This window comes from Strigops habroptila, chromosome 8, assembly GCF_004027225.2.
Source record: "Strigops habroptila isolate Jane chromosome 8, bStrHab1.2.pri, whole genome shotgun sequence".
NCBI classification, from domain to species: domain Eukaryota; kingdom Metazoa; phylum Chordata; class Aves; order Psittaciformes; family Psittacidae; genus Strigops; species Strigops habroptila.
The window spans coordinates 5,562,078-5,582,234 of record NC_044284.2 but is presented as its reverse complement, the minus strand read 5'-3'; the positions used below and the strand labels follow the sequence as shown (position 1 = coordinate 5,582,234).

At 38.6% G+C, this 20,157-nt stretch overlaps 1 protein-coding gene across 3 annotated transcripts in view; it reads right to left on the bottom strand.

The window, feature by feature from the left end:
• The window catches only part of SPSB4 (splA/ryanodine receptor domain and SOCS box containing 4), a 154,851-nt gene extending 145,787 nt beyond the window's left edge, over positions 1–9,064 (bottom strand). For 2 of the 3 annotated variants that reach the window (XM_030495267.1, XM_030495269.1), the window contains exon 1: positions 8,806–8,920. The gene's annotated coding sequence lies outside the window, so the exon portion shown is untranslated. Of the gene's footprint in view, positions 1–8,805 lie in introns of all 3 variants that reach the window. The other variant, XM_030495268.1, reaches the window with a different exon arrangement.
• Between the last annotated feature and the right edge of the window lie 11,093 nt (positions 9,065–20,157).

Below are 20,157 nucleotides of genomic sequence, written 5' to 3'. Positions count from 1 at the left end.
TTCATCACTAGTTGCTTCCTCAAAGCCCACATTAACTTCTCAGAGAAAGAAACCATCAGAAACACATACAGCAAGCCTGAACTAAAACCTGAATGCTATTTTAACTTGGCTGCATACTGAAACTCAGCAAGAAAGAGGCTGGAGTCCAGAGCTTATTCTAACCAAACTAAGCACCTATGCTAAGGCATCTCTTTTGATACTGCATAAAACCTTTTTTTTTGCCTCACTGTCTGCACTCACAGCACTTTTTTACTGTAGTGGAAGAAACTGATTCTGAATTACTTACATAGTTATAATAACTTCGCAACTTACCCTGTGCCTTTATGACCACATATAAGTAACTTCAACAAAAGGAGAAGATGGGTATTTCATGCTTTACTGATGTGTGTAGTGAATGCCTTGAATGCATTTATTTCACTGGACATAAAGTAAATTCTTACGGCACACTCCCAAACTAGTTTCACACAATCACAGCCAAGAACTTCAGCCAGCACTTAAGGGCAGCTCACTGTCTTTACCTCCTTGCTATGAAACAAAGGTATCTTGATTCCCTTCACAAATGAAAGTGACAGTTTAGAAGCAGTAAATATTCAGTTTAGTCTGGCTTACTTGAATTTTGAAGGAATTACATGAACTTAATTATTTTGCTGTATAACAACTTTATATTAAGAAAATAAATCTTTACAAAGGAGAAAATTAAGTCAACTAACAGCCTATAGTTAAGCTGAATGTGAGTATCAAAATAATTAATTTTAAAGTGAACAGTACTTTTAATCATGGAAATTCTTGAAGTTTATCAGACAGGCACTTGAATACTATGGCCAAGGACATATTTACCTTCACTGATTTTACCATATCTGTTTCGTGCCACTGTATATTTACAACAGAGTACTTTCCTTGCTTCAGTAGAATAAACGTACATGCACTAAGCAAAGCAGAAGATACTGATGTAGTAATTGAAAACTTCTGGCAAGTTTTCATAGGACTTAAAAGAAAAACAAGTCTACAAATCAAAAATACACATTTGTTAACAAACATTACAGAAGTAATTTTACAAAGCCTGTAATATTTGAGGCCAGATTGTCCCATTGAATAAGCAGTCCTCCTGCATCCAACTGAGTATACACATCCTCAAGTCCTTCCCCAAGCGTTTGGGATAACCTCAAACTCTCAATGGAGTTTTAAAAACTGACAAAAAAAGAGGCACAGAAGAAAGACCTGGCTGCACAGAAGATATCATTTGTGCCCTAAAAAAGGAAAGACCAAAATCATCAGTTCCTTTCTAAAACCCTGAGCAAGGTCCTCTCACTTCCGATTCACCAAAGCCAGCAGCCAACAGATTAACAGGAATAGAATCAGAGAATAGCTAGGGTTGGATGATACATCACAAAGAAGCATACAGAACATAATTTTGGGAAGAAGTGGTTGAACAAAGGAGCATTTAAAAATTAAGCTGAAGCAGGTAAAGAAAGGAGAAGGAACAACATATACAACATACTCTGAACGTATTTTCTGCCCAATACACACACATAACAACTCACTGTGACTATTGCTTACTATCAGCACATGCACAACAAAGCATTAACAGCACATCTGCTTCATTAAAATTAAATGATCAACTATAGGGATTATAAAACTTTATACTTCCATGAAAATAACCATTATTTTAAAAATGCACCTCAAGGAAACAGGAACTCACCATATACACTGCTTTCCTCTATACTGCAGGGACCATATAGAGTAACTAGCAATTTGCTAGATGAACAATCCTAACCAGAGGCAGCTTTAGTTCACGTACATACTCATTTCCAATAAACACGCACTTGTTTTGCTTATCTGAATAATATAAGTTTGATATTTATTTTACAAACAAATAACGCAGTGCTGGGCCACAGGCAGCTCAGAATTACTTTGTATTCGATTCCCTAAATTCTGTTGAATGAACTTAACTGAATGAACTGCATGAACTTAGCATGAACTTACACAGCAGTTTTACCAGAGTCAGCAGACTGGATAACTTCCCTCTTTCAGACTACTCAAAAGAACCAGGCTCACCAGCAACCACAGGAACACGTAGCACCTGAGGCTCAGTCCTTTCAATAGGAATGTTCAGTTTAAGATGCTTATCAGAACAGATGAAGAAAAGAAGCTTAGAGAGGAAAAAAAGAACATTACCAAAAAATACAGACTCCCTTCTCTTTCCTTTCTGCTGCAAAAACCTCGCAGCCCACTGAACTCTGGTAACTGAATGCATTTGTGATCAGACCCTAGATAGCTCTAAAACATAGATAAACAGGTCTAAAAGGCATAAAGATCGCAAAGTTTACATTTGATACATGTTTCTATGTATGTACAAATGATTTTAGAGCTGACAGGTGTGAAAATTAATTCTGGTTTTACACCTCTGTGCCAAAACCTTTCTGAAGGTAATACGAGCACATTCAGAAGTCTGCATTCCAGATGTTCCAGGTTCCCAAGTGCCATTTTATCAAGTAACTTCAGTACTTTACCCCCAAATCCCCCTGATTTTCAGAAGCCTTTTAAGGTGTTTTTGCAGGCATTTCAAGTTAATCACTGTTGCAGTTACTGCCTCCTCACTTGTCCTCCATGTTCAAAAGAATACCTCGAACAAGGAATTGGCTCTTGGACTGGATTGTGAGATCAATACTACAAGATTTGAACAGAAGAATTTTTAAATACATTCATTTGAACATCAGCTGTACTGCAGTTTCCTCTGGAGTAGCAAAATAAATTCATCCTTAGACCATTTCTGTTTCAGTATAGTTTTGCCAATCTAGATTATATGTGAGGCAAAAAAAATGACATCACTGAACAACCACGAAAGATCCAAGCAAGTAGTTCCCCACCTGAAGTGATACAATATTCTAGTCTACCACACACTGAATTGAATTTCAAAGAAGGGGAGATAAGACATCTTTGATATGAATCAACCCCTTCTCTAAAATGAAGTAGGTTTGTGCAGCAGTAAGAAGAGGTCAGGAACTCTGTTAAGAGCAGGTGCAAACATTCCCCTCTATTCCACACCACTTACAAGAGCATTTTCTTTGACACTGACAACCTGTAATTGAGCTGACAAACAGAGGAAAGAAGTCAGGTAAGACTAATGGCTCTATTTAACAGCAGTTCAGAGTAGCAGTTGCATCTTAAGTTGGGCACTCTTTCCAGAGAGAAAATAAAGACAATTACTTGGTTTTTAAACATGAGAGTTAATCTTATTAAAAGGTTTTAATGAGTGGTGGTAAGAAACACAGTCAAAACCAGGGCAGGATACTGAGGATATTCAGAGTATTTAAAGTAGCAAATGTTTCTCATAACAGAAATATCTGTAAAAGGAATGAAACAGCAATGTACTTTTCCACCTCTCATCCTAGGCCACCAGCCCAGGGTCTCACCAGACACCCCACAGGACACTGGCAGGACATCCTCATCTTTATGAAACAACCTTTTCAGTCAAAACTATACATATCTGCTATCCCAAAGAATGATGCCATCTGATTATGTCAGATAATTACATTCCAATGTTAATCAGCAGATATCAAGCTGCTAAATTTGCAACAAAATATTTTATTCCTCTCCTCAAACTATATCCTATCTGTAGAACTATGAATATCTAATGATGTAAAGTTTTCAGAAGTGAATGTTTTATTTTCCTTAACTTTTTCTATATTCTAGTTTCCAAATACCTTTTAAATCTGAATGCTCAGGTATTCCTGGAGTAAATAAATGCATCGTAATCATCTAAATGCACCAGGAGGTAATTTGTTTGCACCCCAAAACCTTCACATATTTTGATCTGTGAATACTCATAATTCTTACATCTCTTGCACTTAACAGACAAGATTTTAGAAGCTTTATTCACATAGATTAATACCTTGGTGCACAAACAACTTATGGTGCAGGAAGTCCCCCTGACATTAATGAATACACAATGTTAGTACTGCCTTCATTACCACAAAATTTATTCGTGCTTAACTCCATATCCGCATGCTGTGAGCAACCACTTGGGGATAAAGACACCAGAGCCAGTAAGGGCATCTCAATGTGCATAACTACAAGCATGGATGGTTTTGAAGAATCTAACTTTTGAGAGGAATAAGGGTATTGGAATGGCTCAAGAAATAGCCCTATTTACAAAAGCACGTGCTTTGCAGACATATCCTAGAAGAACAAAAGACAAATTTTGAAAGCTTCTATAACTAATGTGACATGTGGTCTGTGTGTGCACACATCAAACGTGGCCGCATCTAAATAAAGGATATATAGATGGATATTTCCAGGTTTAATTAAAATGTCCATTCAAAGAACACTTTGGTAACAAAGTACAGTGTAAATACTGAAATTACAGGTTGAAAGCTGCACATACAGTGCACTGACAACACAAATAGCCATGAGGGGAAATCACACTTGCTCACATAATCATCAATAGCCAGCACTGTGTGGAAGAAAAGCACCTGGAGCTCAACATTTCCCAGGCAGTTTATTTCCTTCCAGTTTTTACCTAAACAGAGAAACTTGCATCAAGAATTTGATATCAAAAAAGCCAATACACCTACATGCATAAAATGTCAGTATGGTATTTCTCTGTGTTGAGAGCCAATTTTCTTCTGCAAGTATCACCTCTGCTTTCAACGGAACAAATAACTAGATAAAGTGTCCAATCTGTTTCAGCTGTCCAAGTGAGATATGGGGAAGGAATCAAAACCCCATGAAATTACCCAGGAAGAGTCAATAACATGTTATTTGACTTCACAGGCAGAAGTAAACATCATTCAAGCTGTAATTCAATTAACGTAGCATTTTGGATAAACCCAATTTGCACAGGATTTGCTGTCACAGGAACCTCTTCCCCTGCAATGTTAAACCCAGTCTCTCTTGACTGTATGTTTGAACTTCTGATCAGGCTCCCTACATGAACAGACAACAGCCCCATTGCTCATCCCCCCAACTTTCAGTCACATTCTCTGGGCACGAAGAAAACATACAGGTATGCATATAGCAAAAATGTTATAATAGCCCTTAAAGGAAGAAAAAGCATTGTCTATGTTATTTATGCAAAAGAGAGAACAAACAAGCACTGACTAAACTAGGCTGGTTAAGTAGCAGAGAGACTTAACAAGACTGACATAGGATTGTCTGACTTGTTAATACAAAACTTGAAAAAGAAACAGTAAGAAAAGTCTGAGGGACAAAGAATGCTACCACTCTCCACCACATGTAAAGAGCAGGGAAATGAATAAGAAGTAGATGAAGATATATTAAAAATCATAGCTACTTCATATCTGTAGCATCCGACTTCTGACACTAGTTATCACTTACATAAAAACATTATAACACAAAAAGGACAGCTTTTCACTTTAAGTACATTTGTCCACTAAATGTCCTGTGACAGACCTGAGAGAGTCCTCACAAAGACATGCCCATTGCTTCTGACTGCTGCTCTACCATAGCTGACATGGAGCATTAGCTGACATCTCAAACCACGTTAACAGCCTCCTGTGAGTGGCGAGGGCTTCCATCAGCTCGCCCTTCTCAAGACTCCCCAAAAGCAGGCTCACTGCAAACCGGAGCTGTGCAACAGGAGGCCAACTCCAGAACAGAGGATTTACACAGTAAAGAACAGACTGCCAGCATGCCATGCAGAATCCTACCTTGAAGGAGAACAAACAGCACTTCATTCCACCTTTATCCCACACTAAGCTTCAATCTGCTCTCATATATATTCACTTTATAATAGCAGCTTCATAGAACTCCTACCAGTTAACATTTTCCTGAATAACTGAATTCAGGTAGACTCATCTACCATGAAATCTAGTAATTTTTAGTGCAACAAAATTACTGATAGGGTTTTTATTTAAGAAAAAAAAACCCACAAGTCGCTTGTACCATGTTTGCAACTAAGGGTTGACAACAAGGGCTGTTGAAACAGTCATACTAAGTTGCAAATGTAAAAAGATCACACTAATTCCATCTGAGTACTGCTTCTGAATCAGCAGGGAGTTTGATTTGTAAGAGGAATTTATACAGATTTTAGGCAATCTTAGTTTTGATCAGGATTTAAGGAGTCTCTCTGGAAATCTCCCATCTTTTCCCAGCCTTTGTTCTTCTAGGAAAAGCAATTATGAAACAACCTATGACTAATTAACCACCTCTTAAAAACGCACTCTCTAGTCATCAGGAAGCATTCAGCTATTTCTAAAGTGGCTATTATTCTCAATGAACCAAATGGAAGGCATTGGTTAAGCATTGCTCTATCTTACCTTCAGATTGCAGGTTATCTTTCTGCAGGGCCTCTTGGCTACCCAAGGATCATCACTTTAGCATCTAATGTAAGCAGCCACTGTAAACATCAGCAAACTCCAACAGAGCTTCTAAAGTGCAATATGCAACACAGCACAGTCAGTTTATACTAAGGTTAACTGATCTTCCAGAAACTCATAGTATTTGCCAAGATAAAATGCAACTGTAGCCCAATAAGGCATCTGGAACAGGCATAGAGAACTACAAGCAAAGTCTGCCCATTGAGATTAAGAAATTGCATTGATCTGTAGTCAGGGATTATGTATCTGTAATTTACTGAATTACAGATAAGGCTGAAGAAGTCCCAAAGATAAACAGATGTAGCACTGGTATTTTAGAAGTTGGTAAGTCCTGAATGTTCAAATACTTCATTCTGATGGAAAGCTGAAATACTTTGCTTTACATTGGTTTAACGTGTTGGTTTAATTTATTTTAACAGGAGTTGGTAAACTCATACAATGAACCAAGCTGACATAATAAACCTAACCTTATAAACCAAAGCAAGGGACACAAACACAAAGAAAAGCAAAATAGTAATTGAAATAAAGACAGTTTTATGGCCTGATGTCACCTAACCTGCAGCTTTGATCAACTGGCTCAAATTCTTCTAGGACCAGTAAACAGCTGGAAAACATCAGTCCCAGGCTTGTATCTGGAAAATGTTAGCCTTGGTTCCAGAGATTCACTACCTATCCTTATGAAACCAAGGCAGCAAGAAAGTAGAATCTGCAGCCTCACATGCTGAAAAGAGCTAGAAACTAGGACTGCAAAAACAGCACTGTTCAGGGTTTTAATATACTGCACAACTACAAAACTGCTCACACGAACACGCTGTGAAATAACAGCACAACGACAGAACTCCTGTCTGCTTCTCTACTGCTTTCTTTTCTTCTTTTCAGTAAATAACCACTGCGTCATAATGAGTATGGGTTGTAATCAATAAGAACATCCTCGTGAAGCCCATGGTAAGTCCAGCTCTCTCCTGCTGCCACTATAAAGACCGACAACACTCACTTTTAATTTGATAAACTCAGAATCAAAACACAAGCATGACCCAAACATGGAGCTTCTCTACAAGTTCTTCTGTGACAGCACTTAACTTCTAAAGCCTTCCAGAATTAAGTAAGGATTGAACACTGCTAATGTCAAATGCAGATGTAAGTCTTCAGTGTCACCAGCCTTTTGGTCTTAATGGCACAAAGGCATCTGAAGTACTACAAAGCATCATTTAAGGAAGACGCTAATTGTGATTTTTTCAAAAGAGGTGCTTACTGAAATACACAATTTTCACTCTTACTTCCACAGAACAGTAAGTTGCACGCAGGTTTTAATACACTCATGTTAAAAATACACATTAGAATCTTTCCATACAGGACCCTATTTTGACATACCTGGTGTCACCGCTAACCATTCACTGCAGTGGGCACATGGACCTTTACCCATGGGGAAGCAGAAAGGCAGAAATCCAAAGGATTTATTTCCTTGCACCACAAAAACCCTTTCCAGAGAGAGGAAAGGGTTCAACAATTCAAGAGTCGTCTGAACTCTAAGGACAATTAACCCAAGATCAGGCCACTCCACACGGAGGTCTCTGCTTCTTCCAGATCCTCTGAGATCTCAGAGGTATCATACTTGTGACAAAAGGAATACGAAAACCAGGATCATTCATTAAGGTGCATCTGCAACACACTGGAAACAAATGTTTACTTTTATCCTGAGAATTCTCTTCAAAGCTCTTTGTGTTGTTTCTTGAATAACAACATAGAAGCATGAAGTTTGAGATACTTTAACATCCTTGTCCAGCACTCAAGAAAAGCTGAGATGATAGACTGAAGAGAATTATGGCTTTTACATCTCTTCAGTTCAGTAAAGGAAGCGCCAAGCTGCACTGTGTGACAACAGCGGGTACATCTAATGCTATGTGAGGACTGGGGTGGCAGAAACACCCTTCTGCCACAAGTGTGAATGAACATTAAAACGCCATCCCAGAGAGATGTTGTCACTGACAGCACTTTAAAGGAGGTCACCTGTGGTACTCTGAGGTAATGCCACACAACTCCTCATTAGCGTTAATGAAACCATTCACTGCAGCAGTCATTACTTCCTCGGGCAATCCTGTGCTTGCTGAAGGATGCCTCCACATTGCTCCAGCTGTGGCCTTACCATTTCCAGACCTGATAACTATCAGGACATAAAACTAGTGACCCTCTGCAGCCGCTCTGGATATTGTAGACATTGCTATTTAATATGTGAAAGATAACAAATGCCAGCAATAAAAGCAAGGCAGAAAAACAAACCAGATAACGCTGATAAAGTGCAGTTTAAAAGCAAAGGTAGTTAAATAGGCAGTATCCAATGTCTTCACCCCAGATTCTGAAGGCACTTAGCACACTACTGTCAAGGCTCCAGAACACACACATTTCTATCGTGACAGAGAGGGAAAAGCCGCAGTCCCGGCCCGAGGAACGAGTAACTGGGGGGCATTACCTCTGGTAAAGCAGCCGAGGAACTGCTTAACTCCCGCCCCTTCCCTCACGGCGCGGAGGGGCCGCGGCAGAGGAAGCGGCCGGGGCACAGCGACCCGGCGGGGGCCGCCCGTGAGGGGCGGCAGGAGGCGGGAAACGCGCTGAGGGGCGGACGGGCGCTTCCCCTTCACAGTACGGACCCACCCGGCCGCCACCGCCGCCTCCCGGGCCGCGAACGCCCGCCGCCCGCGGGAAGGGCCCGCCGGCGGTCCCCGCCGTTCACGCCCCTTCCAGCCGGGGAGGAGTTCCTGTCGGGGCGCGGGGAGCGCCGGCCTCGCTCCGGGCCCGGCTCCCCTCAGGTCGGGGGGATGGTGGGCGCTGCCCCGGGTCCTACCGCCTCCCGCGGAGCCCGCCCGAAGCACGGCCCAGCCCGGGCGAACAGAGGCGCCTGGTGGTGAGGGCAGCTCCGGTAGAGCTCAATAGATCGAGACAGATACTATTTAATCCCAAATAATCATTGTCCTCTGGGATCATGCACAGTTTTTTCAGCTTCTATGGATTTCCCCTTCTTGCTAAAGTTTCCCTTCTTAGGAAACAGGGAATAGCATAAGGTGTCATTTAAAACTTCCACAAACATTTTAAATAACCTCGTAAAGTTCTTAATTGTGGACCATAGAGAGTTTTACTGAATAATTTGTTGTAGATCAACATGAATAGGCATTCCTCTCATACATAGAAGCAGAAGGGGCACAGAGACTGGTATAGCTATCTAGGAGTACAGAATGGCTCAACCTCATGTAGGAAGCTTTTCAGCGTGTAAATCCAAGCTATGAACATCTGTCTGCCTCATAACTTACCCCCTCAAGGTGTAAGGAAAAACAATCAAGTAATACACGAATCAAAAAGTTACCCAAACTTTGTTAAGGAGATGCAATACACACTGAAGGGAAGTAGATGCGGGTTATGGGCTTTTTATATGCTCCTCGAAATTAATCCATTGTCTATGCTGAAGCATAGAGATGCACAGGTAAAGTACCAAAATGACTTCACCCCAGCTCTGTAGTGACATTTGATCCTTGAGGTTTGGGGTTTGATTTCACTTCTGCATAACAAATTGTGTAAAGATTTAAGAGGGCTTTGTGCATTCCAAATTAGGCACAATAAAACTGCTGCATACCACCATGGAAGGTATATGTTTTACACATAAACTACTTCGTAGGTCTATGATTTTTGAGATTTTTAGTGTTTCTGTATCCTACTGCAATAAATCCTAGCCCATTTGGTATTATAATCCAACAATACTGTCCTGGACAGTACGAATGAGTTACATCAGATCAGTTTTATTAGAACATTATAAAAATAAATTGAAGTAGCTTTTATATGTACACAAAAGGATGTGCTTTTAATTTTGAAAATGCTGTGATACTTTATACGAGGACTAGAACAGGGAGGAAGGGGAGGATTTGGTGTTTGGTAAGTGTGAATATATCTGTTTTTTCTAATGGCAATAAATTATCCTAATGTATTACAATACTAAAACCCAAGAACTTCACTAATCAACTATAACTGAATGTTCCTGTCTTGAACTTCAACCACCTGAAGGAGAAACTCTGTATTTGAAATATGAAAAATAAAATTAAAAATCTTATTTTTTAACACATAACATTGGCTATAAACTTTCACTAGTTTGAAATGCTAATGAAGTGCATGAGATGTGCACTGTAAGTGCACTTGAAAATGAGCACTGGAAGTGGCCCAGAGGGCAACAAGTAGGGTATTCACAACAGAAGACAAATAATATCGATCTTTTGCCAGTATTACTATTTTTTCATATCTTCTTAGCGTTTAGAAGAATCAAATATTCTGATTCTTGATGATTTTTGCATAGTCCAATTTAGGAAACAAGACACATTTGTTAAGGCAGAAAATTTCTCATCATTTCATGTTAAGAAATACTGTGGGGATGGCATAAACATAAAAGCCAAGCACTGCATATCCATACAGATCAGTGCACAATACATGTATGATTACAGAATTCAAAAGATTACAGTTCTATATTAAAGTCTATCAGCTTTAAGATGTGTTTTAGTTCCTGCTCATGACTTGATAATGTATTTCAAACAGAACTCCAGTGTGTTAGCAGAGCCTTGTCTAGCCTAGAGATTCATTTAAAGAGCTCACAGCTAATAGCTATTAAAATTCCCTTTCACTAGAAACTGTAGAGAAATACCCTCTCAAAAATTACTTTCATGATGTTATGAAATCTGTACCAAATCACCATTCCTCCAGGCTGATTTATTATAAGGTTCACAGTGGCAGAAACCAGCAGAAGAAATACTGTGTAAACACCAGTCCAAAAAGATGAAAAGCCTCCATATGCCACAACCAAGAGCATCTCACTGGTTAAAGGAAAATACCCAGGTGATCTTAGAAAGGACAATAGAGAACAGAAATGAAACCAGTAATAATTGGTTTATTTTATAATTTTTTCATTTATAATATTTTATAAATGAAATCCTTCCCCTGTTATCAAGGATGCATGCCAGTTTATTTGCCATGCATTTATCGGAGTAAATTAGCATTCTTAGTTCTTCAACACAGATTTGCAGAATAGTGATACACAGGAGACTCACCTGCAGGAAAGTCGTGTTACTGCTGGGCCTTTTTGCCTGTCATTTAATAATATGACACCATTCACTGATAAAAATAAAAGTTTATAAAAACATGATAAAAAGCAACCATGTATACCTGCGTTAGGAAACAGAAGCCTTCAAATATAATGAATAAGCGTATGCAAAGAATAATTAGACATACTAACATAAAATTATCAAAAAGAATACAGTTAGCACATCAGAAAGGTTATAAAGGCTCTGTGTAATTAACAGCATAATCCATATACTTTGTAAGAAAATTTATTTTTGAGAATACAAAGAGATCTGTGTATTTTCTACATAGGCAAAATGCATTTGGCCCTTCATTAACCTCAGCTTAGCAGAGATATGAAAGATTGGTGGTGGGGAGGATGAGTAACAAAACCTTGAAAAAACAATTTGTTGCACTGAAAATGAATAGAAATAATAGCCTTGCCATCACCATAGCAATTTCCTTCAAATAGAGTAACAACCTGTTTAATTTCTCAAGTCTAGAAAATGTTCATGTTGTAATTTCTACATATCATAAAAAAATACAATTGTAAGTTTAGCACAGTATTATGTTGCCACATTAAAGATACAATTGTTGCTGATTTTACATAATAAATCTATAACAGTTTCTCCATTACTCACATAAACAGAAAAGGTATTAGGAGACCAGATCATGCCCAGAAGCAGATGCTTTTTGTCCAAGTTATTAAAAGCTATAGAGAGCCTTCTGAAATCAACTTTAATGGTGTTACTGATCCATTTGTCTTGATTTATATTTACATGATTATCACCAAAAATCAAGTTTATGCATATGACTAATCTAAGAGATAAAAACCTGAGATCTGCTTCCAATCAAAGTAACATCATTGCAAATGACTTTGCAGTATTTTAATGTATCCTTCTTAGAAAAGCTCAGTATTTGTTTTGAAGCACTGGAAACCACTTCTCGCAATGTTTCTTCAAAGTGTTTAAACAAAATCAGAGATGTGTCAAGAATGTAGGAAAAAAAGCCTCTGAGGAAATGCTGGGGTTTTACAAATCTCTGGCAGTTTAAGTTTTTGCACATTTTAGCTGAGGAAGGAAATAATTCACATTCCTACAGTTTTCATCTGTGCTTTCCTGCTTGGCCATATATATTCACAGTCAGTAAATCCCACTGTAAGAAGCTGTGTGCAATTTTTCCCCAATAAGCCTGTCTTCTGCTTATGACGTGTAAATGTACAGTAACACATTTCTACTGCCATCTATTTTATTACTACTATTAAAAGCAGAGCAGGTAAAGCTGCCTTTTTTTATTTAAGGTTTTGAAATACTTCTGTTATAACATACTATTTTTTCATTTGAGTGTAACTTACTGAATTTCTAAGAGATGGGGCCAGAGATGTAAATCCTTAGGGGACTTAGGAACACAGTGAATTTAAAGGAATAGCTCTTTAATTTCCAACTGCATAGCTCCAACCTCATTCTCTATATCATATCTATATTGAACCGGTAAGCTCTGTTTGGTGCCAATTTCAGTACTGCCAAACAAATTCTTATTTACTGCCAAATCATATGAAAAAGCAGTTAGCTTTTTCACAGGATGCGTGTCAAGCTGAAATGAGAAAATAAACAATAGTCAATGGACATTTGAGGGAGCAAATGAAGTCTTCTTTTGATTTAGCAACTACCTTGTGATTACACAAATCTCACCCTGCAGTTCTTGCCTTGCACACAATCAATGTATATTTCTACATAACATCCAACAAAAGGCAGTCTTTCTCCTAGTTTGCCAAACCCAATAAATTACTAGTGTTAGTCCATAGTGGGGAGAATTCACTCTTTGTTGTTTGAATGGATTAATTTTGCAGCTATCACAGATGTCTTTAAAAATCCAGGATTGTGTAATATAATTTGGTATAGTCAGTAGGGATATTTTCTATAAAATATGTTGACTTCAGCAGAGGGGTTTAAGTCAGATTTTGAAGAGACAGTTAATCCACCAGTTTATATTCTTCCTATTATTTGGCTTTATTTTGTGCTAATTCCCTATTCACGCTGTCTTTAAATACAAATACAACATAAACCTTAATGTCAAAACCATGAATGCATAGCAGAATATGAAAAGTCAGGACCTCTAAGTGTTCCTATTATGCTTGTATGCTAGTGGAAGTAGTTTTTCTTCTGCTGAATATGCAAATATTGTAAAGAAATTTGCAAAAGAGGCAGACACAGACCGCAATGGAAAATTGTCTATTAGAAGTTCAGCCTCTCCCTGACACTGCTCCATTTTACTAATGGGTAGGAACGATGGTGTCCTTTCAAGTCAGCCATGGTTCAGCTCTGCCCATTTAGATGGCCATGAGATAGATACATCCTGAGTTGCCAGTGAGCAATCATTAAAACCACTGTGAAATAATTTAATGAACATGCAAATGTCAGCCAGAGAGAGAACTCCTATTTTCATTTGTTTAAGTAAAAGAATAAATTCCTGAAAATAGAGACAGGAGTCAGCCACCTGTAAGTTCACTTAGGAAGGAGAGAGGAGATGAAAATGCTCTGTTTGTTACCTTATTATAGGACATAATACCCAGGGCACCTTTCCTGCAGCCAATTCTATTCCTTTATCTATGAGATGAGACAATTTCTGTGTCCTGGCTGTGCATGGGAAACAGTGCAGCTCCTTCTATGTTCACAGAGAACATTTTGCAGGTTCAGAGATCTCCTAAGACATGTAGGCTAGGGAGTGGGGAGGCTGAGGGTTGACAGAGGCACACCTTACACTGATCCTGTAGGACTATTTCAGGCTTGACTGCATTTCTATCAGAAAGAGATTTCTAAGAAGAGTGAATGTTCTTAAACCACAGCACAAGTAAAGGGTACCTGACAGTGAATACCACTAAAGCCATGCCGAAATTAATTACATTGCTCTAGCACAAACTACAGACCTGTGCACACCCACGAATGCCAGCTCAGATGCCAGGGCACTGAAGCCTGGACTGCTGTTGGCTAACTTAATTAAACCCTTCATTGGCTTTATTTGCTGTATGGATTTTTCCTTCATCTATCTGAAGCCTGAGACAACTTTGGGGCTGTTGACCAAGGCAGGACCAATGAGTTCACCCTCTCCAACCCTCTGAGAAATAAGAGAATGCAAGATATGTAATTTATTTCTTATGACATTATGTGGTCTTCATTCAGCCAAAATTTCCTCTCTAAAAAAAGATAGCACTGAAGGCAGAGTTAGACTCTGCCTATGTGGAGTATCACAACAGGCAGAGGGCTCATGTTGACATGTCTCACAAGGAAATTCGAAACAGATCGTGTCATGGGGAGCTAGTTACTGATCTTGATGTCAATATGTAACACAATCATAAATGAAGCCAAATCTGAAAACAGCAAAGTAGTAGTATTGCAGCCTTTCAGTTCTTAAAAAGAGCCTGTAAGAAAGATGGGGAGAGACTTTTTAGCAGCACTTGTTGCAATAGGACAAGGGATGATGGTTTTAAACTAAAAGAGGGGAGATTCAGGCTGGATGTGAGGAAGAAATTCTTTACAATGAGGGTGGTAAAACCCTGGCACAGGCTGCCCAGAGAGGTGGTGGTTGCCCCATCCCTGGAGACATTCAAGGCCAGGCTGGATGTGGTTCTGGGCAACCTGGTCCAGTTGAAGGTGTCCCTGCTCATTGCAGGGGGATTGGAATAGATGAGCTTTGAAGGTACCTTCCAACCCAAACTATTCCATGATTCTATGAATATTATTCAGATGTAAACAATCAGGTATAAACTGAAGATGAGTTTCCAAACAGCTTGTAAACTAGATTATCTGAGTGGAAAGTAAAGTCTGTGTGATAACTATCACTGGATTATAATAAAATGGCCTAAACCCTGAGATCTAGGATTTATTTCACCTGTTAACTGCTTGTCCCACAAAGTGGTTCATGGGTCATTGGAGTAAACTGGACATTAATATTGATTAGGTGACTATGCAACACTTCACAACTTCTCCATTCACATTGGAAACCATTGAGTTCTCTAATTCAGCAGATATATTTTCCTCTTTCTTTCATTTCTTGACCTGTACTTCTTCCCCCCACCCCCCTCCCATAATAGTAAAGGGTAAATATGACAACATGAATTTTAGAGCAGTCTGAATTAGGCTAATAGCTGTAACTGGCATTAGATATGCTTCAACTGCTGAGGAAGAGATGGATTATTGCCATGAAAAACCAAACTCCCAACACAACATCCCAGTATTAATGTAATAAGCAGGAATTTAGCTTGTCACACTCATATTTGTTATACTCTCCATTTCCATGTACTACAGAAGTAAGCCCAGCCTTTGAAGCAAAAGCAAACCCAGCTGAAATGTATTAGCTGTCTTTTGTACAACTGGAAAAGCAGAATTACTCATTAAAGCTGAAACGTACAACTTTAACTGGCTTTGTGTCATGAAATAATACTGGCAATCACTATTCACAAATAAGTCATTGAACTAATGTTCCTTCAAATTATGAAAATATATTGTTTGCATGGGATGGAAGTCATGGAAAGAATAATATATACTGTAATTAGAAAAACCAGTGGAGCAGAACAGAATGGTCTACTGGCAAATCTGTAGTACATGCCAGAGAAACATTTGGATAATGGAGCAGCAACACCAGTGCTGCTGGATCTCCGCAGCACAATTGCTTATTTGCAAGAAATGAGATTAGAAATATTAATTTGCTCCAATGCATAGCTAATAAAATACCTGATGCAGCTAGTGAAATCTTCCCCGTAGATTCTTCAGAGTAACAGAATCAGCTAACTTCCATTTTCCTCTGGTAAGGAGAATCATTCAGATAAACATTAACTTAAAATGCAGCTAAAATAAGTAAGATAACAGAATGTATTTTAAACAGCTTGTGAATGACTCAACATTTAGTATGAACATTAAAACCATCCTACGTCATTTTAACAGCGTGGACCAGTACAGGTAGTTATGTGCAACAGAGGGCACCTACGTTCACTGCTTCGTGGTGAGGTGTCACATTCAAGTTAAGTTTATTTTTAGAAGATTGGATTCCAGTTATAAAAGCTCATCTGAAGCTTGGCTCATAAAGCCTTGTAACAGAGGTGCAACGTTGTAACAGTTCTAAAAAACACCTCTTGTGAAAAGTGCCAAATTTGAAACACGATAGGGGGGATTTACAGGACTCCAGTGCCTTCCAAAACTTTTTACTTCAGTTATTTCAAAATACAGTTTAAATATCCACAATTATTTTTTTGCAAGTGAAATCCACTCCTGGATCATTCCCAATATAGCAAGCTAAATCCATAAAAAAAGATGAGGATGCTAGGGAATATTTTAACTCTAAGCTAAACTCATGTTGTAACTTTACCAGTTGGTGGCAAACTTTTGGAAACAGCGTAGATGTTCATGGTGGAGGGACAGGCAGTCCAAGTGTATTGATGAATCGGTATACATCCCACCCTCTTTTTCAGACCTGAAAGGAATTTTCCATTATTTTTTTTCCCTCTTTTTTTTTCACTTTTCCTATTTTTTTCCTTTTTCAATGGAGAGAACTGAAAAGCTCAATTAATCATTTCTCTCCTACTGTGTAGAGTGCTAAGTTAAGAAGTACACATCATCCTGAGGAGCAGAGGAACATAATTTAATGATGATTCCTAGAAAAAAGGTTTCTTAATGAGGAAGCGAGCATAGAGACTGAGCTGCTGCTCAAGATGTGAATTAAATACTAGATTTCATTTTTATATCATCTCATTTATATCATTTTATATCTTCTTTAGTGATGGCTATCCACAACCAGGTGCTGACTTAATCTTCTTCTAATCTCATCACAGCAGGAGAAAATAATCATAACCTAGCCCCTAACTTTCTTTTTTTATTCAGCAACCATGGAAAAGAAGTCATTCAATTTCTTCAGTGAAGCTAACAAAATAGAGATTTCTCCTTTCTCAGGCAGTACAGATGATCAGAAAGAGACCAACAAAAGAGAAAGTGCCCTCAGCAAAATGGGAGTGGAGAAATTCTATTCCCAATTGCTGACAAACGACACATTAATTTTGTAATTTCATTCCAAAGCCCTCCAGTCAAAGTATTTTTCAGTACTTTATTTGAAAGCTGTTTAAAAGAACAAGGTTAAATGGACAAAGCATATGGAATGATATAAAATTCATGCTGATTTTTAAATGAGGTTCCATTAATCTGGAAGGTCTGTGAATGACTGGTATTTATTCCATTTTGGGTTTTGTCTGGACTTTTTCCCTCTAAGCTGATCTTTTGCAAGCAACCAAATGTGAGAAGATATTCCCAATGACACTTGATTGCTGCGATAGCTTTCAGCACGGTACTAGCTTAATGCACAAATGGGTTTCCACATTGCTAGATGTTCCAACAATTCTCCTTTCGCACATCTGGGAGCAACCCAGGCTTAACTGCCCAATAGGCACAAGCCACAAAGCAACTGGCTCAACTCATAAAATTCCATAAGATCTTAATATTAGCTAATGTCTGTCTGAAAACCAAGGAGAAGCTATCTGTGAAAGCAGGTAGCCACCCTTAACACACTGTTTCTGTGATTCTGCAGCCTACCAAGCACCTGTGGGAACCAGATCCTTCATGAGTGATTTGACCACGTATTACGGTGGATAACAAACACTCAATACAGGTAATTATGTCTGCTCTGCTTTCAGAGGATAACTATAGGTTCTGTAGCAGTGCTTTCCTAGGTTATTAATATGAGCAAGATAAAGATGATTATACCTCTCCTTTCATGCTAAACTCCCTGTTTCATCTCTGTTTCATTGAATACAGCATTTGATTGCAGAGAAAAGTAATTATCAGAAGTGTCACAGGCATGCTAAAAATACTTTCTCAGCACACAATAGATGGGTAGGTGGGTTAATTTGCCTAGTCAAGATCTCACCTGCTTTTCATCTCAAGTGCAGAGCTACTTAATTTGAAGTGCATGTTTCCTTCCCTTCTAGCGTGGGTTTCGCCTGAAGGATTGTGTCACAGTTGCATTGATAATAAAGACAGGCATAAAGCTTTGTACATCTTTAATTAGCTCTCCTTCCACATTCAGTTGGTAAAAGAGCTTGTGGAAAACCTGAGCGTATCCCAGTCTGACTTTGGCTGAGCAGTATCAGTAGTTTTAGAGCTACAGAAGTTCCAGCCCTCTGAGAGTGGCAGCTCAGCTGAGCTCATACATCACACTTTGTACATCCATAATGATTCCCACTGATGCTCTGCAAGCAGCCAGACGAAACACAGCATTTGTTTTGCTGTTTTCCAATACAAACACTCATTGCTAACTTCATGGTGCATTTCAGACATACACCAACCAGGGAAGTGACACAAGTTCATTAAATCCCTACATTACCATGACTGCATGATGTGTTTGCTTGAACTCCCAATAAACCAAAGCAAGCAACTTAAAGCATGTCCAACTACAACTCTTGGCAAAATTATGTGGGATGCAGGGATATAATGCTGTTAATTCAGTTGAGAGACAAAACATGATTGTGCTGGAGAATTAGAATCACGAAGACTTTTCTTTCTGGCTTTGAGAAAGAGAGGTTAAAAAGATGTATTTGCTCTACTAGACTGCCAAGGTAATTTTCCTTGTCCAATCCCATGCTAAAATGTATGTGAAAATCTAAGCGTTACTAATTATAAACCCCAGAATATATAGAAGAAAAAGAAATCAGTGATGCTTCAGTAGGTTTAACAGGTGGAGTGGACATTCCGAATCATTTGGCTGATTAACAATGCAGAGGAAGAATAAACCTCAGTTCAAAATACTCAATGAGCTATAATCAAATTGATTACCCGGTTTATGGTGGCAGAGACAGGCTAAACAAGCAGCAGCATGGTTAGACAAATACAGTTATGCGTTTTTTTTCTTACTACAGTTTCTTTAACCTGGTATAAGCCAGCTGAAATATTGTAGAACTTTGACCAAAAAAACCCCAACATTGAGCTATATATAGTAATGACATGAAAGTCTTGTGCAGAAAGGATAAATACATACTCCCAAGACAAGAGGGCAAAAGTTGCAAAGACATAGTACCCACTTAAGCAAGCATAAAACCAACTAGGGAGGTTCAAATACCTCAGAAAGAAACTATTGTTTCAGAATAACTCTGAATTTACTATCGTATTTGCAAATAAGTCACAAAGCTTATGGCAGACTTCGGGCCTTTACATCTTAATAAGTGCACAGCACACTGCCACATTCAAATCTGTCTCTCTAAACATGTTTTCTACATGTAAAGCACACAAAGGCATATAAGGTTGGTGACAAAGTGTTTTGAAAATGTCATTCTTGGTGAATCCTTTAGTGAATATTAAGTGCCTTTATTGTTATTACAGTAGTTACAAATTTTCTATACATCATTAAACAAAATTCATCACAGAAGCCAAAGATACATGGTTTTCTGAAGAAATTAGTAAAAGAGGAAATTAAGGCTATATATCTGTAGCATCCACCTGACAATCAGACCAGAGATGAAGTAATCATGTGAAGTATTCCCTGTCTGCAAGTTGTGAGCAATCACTTCACTAGGGATCTCTCATTTGGCTAACTAGATATCCTATATGTACATATATCCTGTATGTACATATCCTATAAGCATTACCTATAAAGAAGCCTGTCCCAGGAGAGGCTCAGTGCCACCTTCCCAGACCTCAGCAGCAATGTGATGCCACTAGAGGACACTGCAAGTTATACGATGGACTTCAATGGA